This window comes from Phascolarctos cinereus, unplaced genomic scaffold (assembly GCF_003287225.1).
Source record: "Phascolarctos cinereus isolate Bilbo 61053 unplaced genomic scaffold, phaCin_HiC Scaffold_2;HRSCAF=192, whole genome shotgun sequence".
NCBI lineage: Eukaryota > Metazoa > Chordata > Mammalia > Diprotodontia > Phascolarctidae > Phascolarctos > Phascolarctos cinereus.
The window spans coordinates 146599925-146610647 of NW_027555625.1; positions in this window are offsets into that span (position 1 = coordinate 146599925).

Sequence of the window (10723 nt, forward strand, 5' to 3'; positions counted from 1 at the left end):
CTAAGGTACAGGGAGAACTGTCCCAAGCTCCTTGCACTAGGATCCAGGAGCCTGGTTACTGGCTTTCTTCTGCACCAGGGCCTCTGGGGCCGGTGGCTTGTCCACTGCTCTGGGGTGGCCCACCCCAGTCCTGCCTGACACTCTCTTTTCCAATAAGGTATCTCCCATCCATACACCAAAAGCATTCAATATTCCTTGAAAGGCACATCAGCAGAAATAACTCTGTTCAAGAATCAGTCAAACAAAATCAGAAGAATGAAAAAAATAGAAGAAAATGTAAGATACTTCACTGGAAAAATGACTGACCTATAAAATAGATACAGAAGAGATAATTTAAGAATTATGAGACTGCCTGAAAGCCATGATCAAAAAAGAGCCTGTACAGCATCTTTCAAGAAATTATCAAGGAAAACTGCCCTGCTGTCCTAGAACCAGAGTATAAAATAGTCATCGAAAGAATCCACTGATTACCTCCTGAAAGAGATCCCAAAATGAAAACTCCAAGGAATATTGTAGCCAAATTCCAGAACTATCAGATCAAAGAGAAAATACTGCAAGCAACCAGAAAGAAAGAATTCAAATATCAAGGAGCCACAGTCAGGATCAAAACTTAGCAACTTCTATGTTAAAGAAATGGGGGCTTGGAATATGATATTTCAGAAGGCAAAAGAGCTTGGGTTACAACCAAGAATCAAACTACCTAGCAAAATTGAGCATAATCTTTCAGGAGAAAAGATGGGAATTCAACAAAATAGGGGTCTTTCAAACTTTTCTGATGAAAAGACCATAGCTGAACAGAAATTTTTATCTTCAAATACAAGACTCAAGAGAAGCATAAAAAGGTAAGCAGGAAAGAAAAAAAATATGGTATTCAATAAGATTAAACTACATGGGAAGATGATAACTCTTAAGAATTTTATCTCTATTAGGGCTGTTAGAAGACAAAAAATCTCCAGGGCCAAATGGATTTACAAGTGAATTCTATCAAACATTTAAAGAACAATTAATCTCAGCACTACATAAACTATTTGGAAAATTCAGCAAAGAAGGAGTACTACCAAAGTCCTTTTATGACATAGATATGGTGCTGATACCTACTCACACACTTAAAGAGTGTGAGTATAAACTGTGGGTATAAAAAAGAGAACTTGGAAAAGGACTTTGATATGATGAAAAAAATTAGTTAAGGGGTAAAAACAAGTATTTTACTGGAAGAAGAAGAAACGTGGAGGCAGAGGGGTAAATTATATCACATAAAGAGGCATGAAAGACCTATTACAGTAGAGGGAAAAAGAGAGGGGGTGAGCATTGCTTGAACCTTACTCTCATCAGATTTGGTTCAAAGAGGGAATAACACACAATCAGTTGGGTAGAGAAATCTATCCTACCCTATAGGAAAGTAAAAGGAGAAAAGAGAAAGAAAAGGCAGAGAGGACTGATAGAAGAGAGGGCAGATTGGGGGAGGTGATGGTCGGAAGCAAAACACTGGTGAGGAGGGACAGAGTGAAAAGAGAGAGAGAGAGAGAGAGAGGAAAGTATACAAAGGGGGAAAATAGAATGAAGGGAAACACATAGTTAATAATCATAACTAAATGTGAATGGGATGAACGCTCCCATAAAACAAAAAAAGAATAGCAGAATGGATTAAAACCTATAATCCTCCAATATGTTGTTTATAAGAAACACATTTGAAGCAGAGATACACACACAAAGTAAAGGTAAAAGGCTGGAGCAGAATACGTTGTGCTTCAGCTGAAGTTTAAAAAAAACCCAGAGATAGCAATCATGATCTCAGACAAGGCAAAAGCAAAAATGCATCTAATTAAAAGAGACAAGGAAGGAAACTGCATCTTGCTAAAAGGTATCATAGACAATGAAGTAATATCATTACTAAACATATATGCACCAAGTGGTATAGCATCCAAATTCTGAAGAGAAGTTGTGAGTTACAGGAAAAAATAGAGAGCAAAACTATACTAGTGGAGGACCTCAACCTCCTCCTCTCAGAACTAGATAAATCTACCCACAAAATAATCAAGAAAGAAGTTAAGGAGGTGAATAGAATTTTAGAAAAGTTAGATATGTTATATTTCTGGAGAAAGTTGAATGGAGATAGAAAAGAATATACCTTTCTTATCAGTACATGGCACCTACACAAAAAATGACCATGTATTAGAACATAAAAACCTCACATTCAAATGCAGAAAGGCAGAAATATTAAATGCATCTTTCACAGATCATGATGCAACAAAAATTACATGTAATAAAGGGCCATGGATTAGGAGCACCTAGGTGGTGCAGTGGATAGAGTACCGGCCTTGGAGTCAGGAGGACTTGAGTTCAAATGCGGCCTCAGACACGTAATACTAGCTGTGTGACTTGAGGCAAGTCACTTAACCCCAATTGCCTCACTACTGTGGCATAAGAAATGATTAGCAGTCAGATTTCAGAAAAACCTGGAAAGACTTAGATGAACTGATGCTGAGTGAAGTGAGCAGAACCAGGAAAACATGGTACACAATAACAGCCACAATGTGCGATGACTAGCTTTGATAGATTTGACTCTTCACAGCAATGCAAAGATCTAAGACAGTTCCAAAAGACTCATGATGGAAAATGCTATCTACATCCAGAGGCTAGATTCTAACAGAGACCAGCGGATCAAAGGAAAATGAGTTCAGGCAATGCCTAGATAGAATTGTTTGTCATTTTAGAACTGAACCTATCACCTTAACTAAGTTAATTGAATTGTTAATTGTTAATTTATTGTTAAGTTAATTGTACATGAACTGTACACATGAGATTCCTCAAACATGTATAGTTTATGGCCTAAAATTCCCTTCCATGGAAGCAAAATTTTGGCATATACCTGAACCTGCAGGGTATAATAGGCTCCAAGGGGCAAGTGTGATAGAGATGGGGGACCATTAGAGAAGCCAAAGAGAGTGGGAGAAAGAATGAGATTCAGGGACTCAGGCTTTAGTGGAGAAACCTCTCTCCTTTTTTTTTTTTGCTTCTGACTGATGACAATGAAAAGGGAACCCAAGATTATCTGGCAGATGAGATAGAGAGCCCTGTCCCTGTTCCTTCCAGCCAAGGACAGCTAGAGGTGATGGACAAGAAACTCTGAACTGGAGAAGGTGGGATGTAGGAACTGTAGGCCTTCTGCATTCTGTTCCCTGCTTGTCTCCATAATGATTTGAGGCTATGTCTGTAGAGGGAAAACCAATACTTTAGCAGGAAAGAAAATGGTGCAACCTAGCACCTGCGTGCTTAATATATGCTTCTTAATTGAATGATTGATTGTCGACACTAGTGTCTTCAGTCCCAGACTGGCTTTACCATTACCAACCAATTTTGCCTCCAAATGTTCATTTCTGCAGTCTATTTCAAAACTGCAGAGAGACAGATAGTCGGGGGTGTGCTGGGATTAGCTCTAACCTTTTGAGGGTCAATCGTTAAATTTTCATTGTGAGCATTTATACCTCAAAAATTGCCAATTGCTACAAACTAAGACTTGATTTATTGTTTTGTTTATTGTCTTGACTTAAGAAATTATTAAAAATGCGGCTTAAACTTGAGTGTGAGGGCATAATCCCCACCCCTTAACCCCAGCCAAGTTGTTAAATATTTACCAGCACACCCCTGCATTTGGTCTACTTTTGATTGACTATCAATGACTCTGCTTCAAGACTGGTTCAATCCTTTTGATACAATGTAATGCCCATCTTGAGGGCAGATTTCCTTTTGGTCTTTATAACTCTGGCACCTAAAACATTATACTGCACATAATAGGTACTTAAGAAATATTTTGTTGAATTGAATTTAATCCCGCCTCCACCTCAAAGACTCTTAGAGCTAAATAGGACCTTGAAAATAATCACATCCAACTCCATTATTTTACATTTCCATGAAGCCCAAAAAATGTTGGGGAAGGGAATGGAGAAAGTGGGGGGTGGAGTGAGGAAAAGAAATGAAGGATTGAGGAGGAAGAAAGATACTAGGAAATAAAAATTTGGAAAACTTATTTCAGGTAACCACAGGCCAAGACAGGTTCATTGGTCATAGACCTTTTGAGCTAGAAATGAGTCCAGGGTTCCTCCAAAGTGTATGTGAGGAGAAGCTACTACAAAGTCTTAAGATCATTTGTGTGGTGTGGGTGATCAGGGCAGTGTTAGTAGTGGTGATTGTTGCTAACATAGAAGTATAGAGTTGGAAGGAACCACTTAAAAGATTGCCTAGCCCAACCTTCCTCCCAATGAAAAAATACAATCTATGGAATTCCTAACATCTTACAGCATCTGCTTAAATGTCTCAAGGGATAAGAGACTGAGTCTTTGTCAAGGTGACTCATTCCATGGTTGGGCAGCTCTAATCGTTAGGAATTTTGTCGTCTTGAAATCTGCCTCCATGTGATTCTCCCCTCCCCATCCCTCACCCCTCAACACCGTCCCTAGTCTCAGGGACTATTTTACTAGCAGGATCATGGCACCAGGATTGGTAAACAGAGAGAAGACGGTGACTTTTGTGAGGGTTTTTTTTGAGAGTCAGCAGACATAGATATTAATTCTAGATTTGTTATTCACTGGTTCTGTGACTTTAGACAAATTACTTCCCTTCTCTGGGCCTCAGTTTCCTCATCAGTAAAATGAAGATATTGGACATATTTTTTCTTGACTATCCCTCCTACTACTAATAGTCTACATTTTCTGCTATACCAATTCCTCAGTTAAAAAAAGTTCCAAAATCCAGATCCCCCATCTGGTAGTCAGGACTCTTGGGTTCTAAGCCTGGCTCTCCTAGGAACTCACTAGCTAACCTTAAGTAAGCAGATGTCTCCCCTCTATTTGAAAAAGAGAGAGTAACACCAACTGCCAGTACCCAATGTCCCCAAAGTGGTATGGAAAGGGCATCTAGAGAACTGGCCAAAAACCAGGCAAAGGTTCCCAGGGGCTCTCTAAGAAGAGCAGTCATATGATTTCAAATCTCCAGAGACTTCTTCACCCCTTCATCAGTCTCAGCTCCCACCACCAACTCTCTTCCCCAGTGGCCTATTTGGAAGAAAAGTACCAGGGGGTTGTGGGAAACTTGTTCTCTTGCTATCGGAAAATGGGCTGTGCTCCATAGTTCCCAGGCCCATAGCACCCACAATGTGCATAGCTTTTCTTCTTCCCCCAATCTCAGTTTCCACCCCCACCATACACACACATGCACCCTACACACATGTGCGCACACTCCCCTTTTCCTGTCTTCGGCTGCCAGGCATCATTGGATCTGCCTTCTTGGGACAGAGTTCAACAGCAACACGTGACAGGTCTTCTGCTGATATTCATCTATCTTCTTGTTCCTTTACTCATTTATGTCTTCCCCAAATGAATAAATGAATGAATGAAATAGAATTTATTAAGCACAAACTACGTACCGAGCACTGTTCTACCTCCCCATCTTTGATGAAAGACTTTGATGATTTGGACATCTGCTGGAGCACTCTATCTCTCTGTGTCTCTCTCTCTGTCTCTGTCTGTCTGTCTGTCTGTCTGTCTGTCTCTCTCTCTCTCTCTCTCTGTCTCTCTTTGTCTGTCTGTCTCTCTCTCTCTGCTAAAAGCAGAACAGCTCATTTCATCTTTTGAAAGGAGAAAGAACCAACAAATAGTTCTGATTCTCATTAACAGGGAGGAACTGGTTACCAGGTGAAAATAATAGGAACCCTCAGGGCAAATAATCAACCACTCTCTCCTAGAATTTGTGAGAGAGGAGAAGAAATCCAGGCACAGTCTGATATGTACCATTGATATTGGGAAAGAAAGTATCAAAAATTTCAGAAAATTGTTTCCCTTGGACTAAAATGCTTTAAGGGAAATCAGCCCTGGAGGAATGGGAGATGCTCAAGAATGAAATATTGAAGACACAAAGGGAAACAATTCCATTGAGGAGAGAATATGGGATTTGTCTGAAGATTCTAATGTGGATGCACAGGGAATTCACCAACCAATTTCAATTTTAAAAAGAAATGTGAAGAAGAAGATAACAGGATCAGGAAACAGTAGAGGAATAAGAATATGATACAATCCTATAAAAATATTATCAGGAATAGCATCAGCTCAGGATGGGTTGAAGCTGTCAAGGAAAGCTAGGGATGATAAAAAAAAGTCTTGTTTTATTTATAAAAAAAACTATATTGGGAGAAAAAGAAGGATCAGAAAAAGGATAGTACCTTTGCTTGAAGTGAACCGGCACTGTAACTGACAACAGAGAGGACATAGAACTCTTTTCCTGCTTTGCCCCTCCTCCTACCTTAAAGGAGTGCTCTCTCCTTTAAGGTTATCTTCCATCTACTCTGTATTTGTATATTTGGATTATCTATCTATCTATCTATCTATCTATCTATCTATCTATCTATCTATCTATCTATCTGTCCATCTGTTAGTCTATCTATCATCTCCATCATTATAATGTAAGCTCTTTGAGGGCAGGGGTTATTTTTTGCTTTTTTTCTCTGTATCCCTAGTGCTTAGCTGAATACCTAACACGTAGCAAGTGCTTAATAAATGCTTATAGATTGATTATTATTTTGCACTGACAATTACAAGACAAAAATTACTAACAGAGAGCTTATTCTCAAGACAAGTAAGGAGAGAATACAAAAATATCTTTTGTCTTTGATGAATTCAGGTCACCTGGTCCAGATAAACATGCTTGGATTCTGAAAGAACTGTCAAATGCAATTGCTGACCTACTGTCAGTGATATTTGAAAGATCATGGAAAATGGGAGAGATAGCACAAGTTTGGAGAAGGGCAAGTGTTTCTAAGGAAGATCACTTTGACAGCTGAGTGGGAGATGGACTGGAGTAGGGAGAGATTTGTGGAAGGCAGACCAGCCAGCAGGCTTCCTGATTTTCAAAAAAGATAAGAAAAGAGAGACTGCAAACTATGGACCTGTGAGCTTGAATTCAGTTCCTGGGGAAAATCCCAGCATGGGTTGGCAGATATCTAGATGAGGAAGAGGTGATTACAAAGAGCCAATGTAGCTTCATCAAAAACAGGTCATTCCAGACTAACTTCACTTCCTTTTTGACAGTACAATCAAAGAAGTAGGCAAGGGAAAAGCTGTGGATGTAGTTTGCCTAGATTATAGCAAGTTAGGAGGACCAGAGTTCAAATCTAGCCTCAGGCACTCACTAGCTTCATGACCCTGGGCAAGTCATTTCATTCCATTGCCTCCAAAAAAAGATTGGGGGAGATAAGGGAGTTTTAGTGAACTGCAGGCTCAATAGGAGTCAACAGTGTGATGTAGTAGCCAAAAAAAGCCACAGAGTGCCTAGAACCTGACTTAGCTTTTCTGTAGATCCATATGTGAAAGGTAATTCACAGCTGATTCACATAAAATGATTGGATTAAATAATCTCTAAATTCTTTTCTACCTCTATATCTATTATGCTAATTCAAAATAAAGACAAAAAAACCAGAAAAATAGGAACACTCATAGCAATTGTGATTCATAGGATTTAGACTGAGAAGGAATCACATAGTTGAACTCCTTTAGTTTTCAGAAGAGGAAACTGAGGCTCAGAAAAGAGATGTGACTCAGAGACAAGGAAAGAGGTGAGATGTGAGCCCTGCTCTGTGGATTCCATACTCAGTGCTCTTCCCATTGTGCCTTGCCTTACATACATAAAGGGAAAAATGTATCCACAAATTCGGAGCTAAATGGACAGAGAGAGAATGGGAGGGGATAGAGAACGGCTGTGGACAGATTACAAATGGAAGTGCATTTTAAAATGTAAATGGCTTCAACCTATGTTTAAATTGGTTTTGTTATTGTTTACAAATAAGTGTGTAATGAATTAATTTTTAAAAAATAAATTAAACTCCATCTAAAGGCACCAGACCTTCAGCTTGTTCAACAGACAGTTGAACACTCATTCAGCACCTCCTGAGTTCTAGGCACTGTGCTTGGTGCCATCCTGATCCCCAGTTATTTGCCCCCCTCCTTCTGCCACTGCCCTTTTTGGAGCTATTCCAGAAGCCACCTCTTTATTTCTGTCTTCCCTCTGCCACCACACAACTGATGTGCCAGGCACACAGGGTTTGTACACAAGGAACAAGACCAATAAACAGAATATAAAGAATGAGGATATAGATAATGAAGAGCATCAGAAAAGATCATCCAGCATATACTTGGACTTCCTAAGCTTTATCTCTAGTTAAAGTTAAAGCCAGGCCTAACAGCCCATGATTCTCCCAGCCTGGAGTCCATAAAGTGGTGTGATTCTTGCATTGCCCCTTATGTTCTCCCACAACCCCAAATAGCATCTTCCACATCAATACATCCCCATGCCGAATTGGGAATTTCCCACCTGGACATGCTTGACCGAGCTTATTGGCCCATTCTACAACCTCAGGCTTGCTCTTGGACAATCAAGAAGCCTCCCGATTGCTAGCCTGGCTTTTGATATTCCAACCATAATGTTGTTGTTGTTCAATCATATCCAGCTCTTTGTGATCTCTTATGGGGTTTTCTTGGTAAAGATACTAGGAGTGGTTTGCCATTTTCTTCTCCAGCTTATTTTACAAATGAAGAAACTGAGGCAAGCGGGGTTAGGTTACTTGATCAGGGTCCCACAGCTAGTGTCTGAGGTCAGATCTGAACTCAGGAAGATGAGCCTTCCTGACTCTAGACCTGGTATTCTATCCACTGCACTGCATAGCTGCCCCCCATAATCTTATTTATTTACTTGGCTATCTAGATATCCAGCCTCTTCAGCTCAAAGGGACTTAAAAGGAAGAGAACCAGTGAGGGGGAAATTTTTAGGCAGCAGGGTTTAGGATGGGGTTCTTTCTCTCCTGGGTAGTCTGGATTGCTCCAGAACTCTCAAAAAAAAAAAACTGCTTCAAGCCTATGCGGAGGGATCTGAAGGTAAAAAAAGAATCTATAGCCAGGGTTTTGGTAGACTGATTCCTCTGTAGGCAAAGACAGAAAGACAGATGCAGTGAGGGAGGACAGAAAAACAGAGGAGGATGGGAGTTTTGAGCACAAGCAACCAGGCTTTACCAGGGCAGCTGGTGCTTTCATCCATCAAGGAAGATGAGGTAGCTGCTGCCAGAGCAGAGGACATTTCCATTTGGTGGTGAACTTTACCTTGACCAAGAATTGATGAGGATGGCAAAGTGCCATTTTCCACCCTTCCCTCCCTTTCTGGATCCAAAGATTTTCTGTTATTTAAAGTTCTGTTTATTCTTTATATTTTAATTAATCCTAGAGAAAGCTTACCCTAGATTTTAAAAAACAGGATCAATACTAACTTTTCCTGGTTGTGTGCTTCCTTATCGGTAAAAAGGTTGCAGAAATAAAGGAGTAAGTAGATGGCTTATGAGATACAGAAGTTAAAAGTTAAGTCAACAAGTATTTATTATGAGCTCACAGTGCCAGGCACTGTGCTAAGCATTGGAGGCACAAAGGGGGAAAAATTTGTCTTGCCTTCAAGGAGACCACATTCTAAGGGGGGAGACCACGTGCAAGAACTATGTACATAAAAGATATATGCCATGTAAATGGAAGGTTAATGTGAGAGGGAAAGTCATTAGCACTGAAGAGTGCTGGGAAAGGCTTCTTGTAGAAGGTGGAATTTTAGCTGAGACTCAAAGGAAGCCGGGGAAGCTAGGAGAGAGAGAATTCCAGACATGGGGGGCAGCCAGTAAAAATGCAGGGAGTCAGGAGATGGAATGTCTTGTTCAAGGAACAGCAAGGAGGCCAGTATCGTTGGATCACAGAGAGTAAAGTGTAAGATGGCTGGTGTGGGACCCAGCTACGAAGGGCTTAATACAAACAGTGGATTTTATGTTTGATCCAGGAGGTAAGGGAGAATCACTGGAGTATAAGAGGTGGAGGGTGGGGGTGGTAGTGAGGTGACATCATCAGGTCTGCACTTTGGGAGATGAGTGGAAGGTTGCATGGGGTGGGGAGAGACTTGAGTCAGGGAGACTGACCAGAAGGCTATTACAATAGATATTAGGTGTGCAATGTATGGTGATGAAAGTGTCACCAGGACAGTAGCCATGTTAGAGGAGAGAAGAGTACATTTATGAGAGACATTGCAAAGATAATTGACAGGACTTAGCAACGTTTTGGATATGAGGTGGGGAGGGTGAGAGAGAGTGAGGATGACACTTAGGTTGGGAGCTTTAGAGACTAGAAGGATGGTGGTACCCCTGACAGTAACAGGGTAGCTTGGAAGTTCAGAGTGTTTAGAGAGGGAGTGTGCAGGGAAGATAATGAGTTCACTTTTGGGTATATTAAGTTTAACGTGTCTACAGGATATCCAGTTTAAAAAAAAAAGAGATAAAAGTTTAAACCTAGGTCCAAAGTGTCAAACTTTTATCCCGGCTGGGGGCTTAATGCAAATGAGAAACAATCTTACTGTTTTTATTTATTAATTTAGCATAAACTTCCCAAAGCAGAGCAAAACTGAACCCAGGTCTTGATCCTCTTGACAAAAAGAGTCTGAGTCATGAATAAGCAAAGGTTAGAAATGGAAAGGAATCTGGGTAAGTAAATATTCTTTCAGAGACAGACAGGTGGGGAAGTTCATCTTCTTACCCAACCACTCCCATCTTCCACCCCAACCCTCTTTGTTCCCTCTGAAGCCTGGTCTGCTTTTGGGTGAGGGGTCCAGCAAAGACATTAGCTGAGGAAAAGTCATACCACCCCTGGGGCTGACCAAG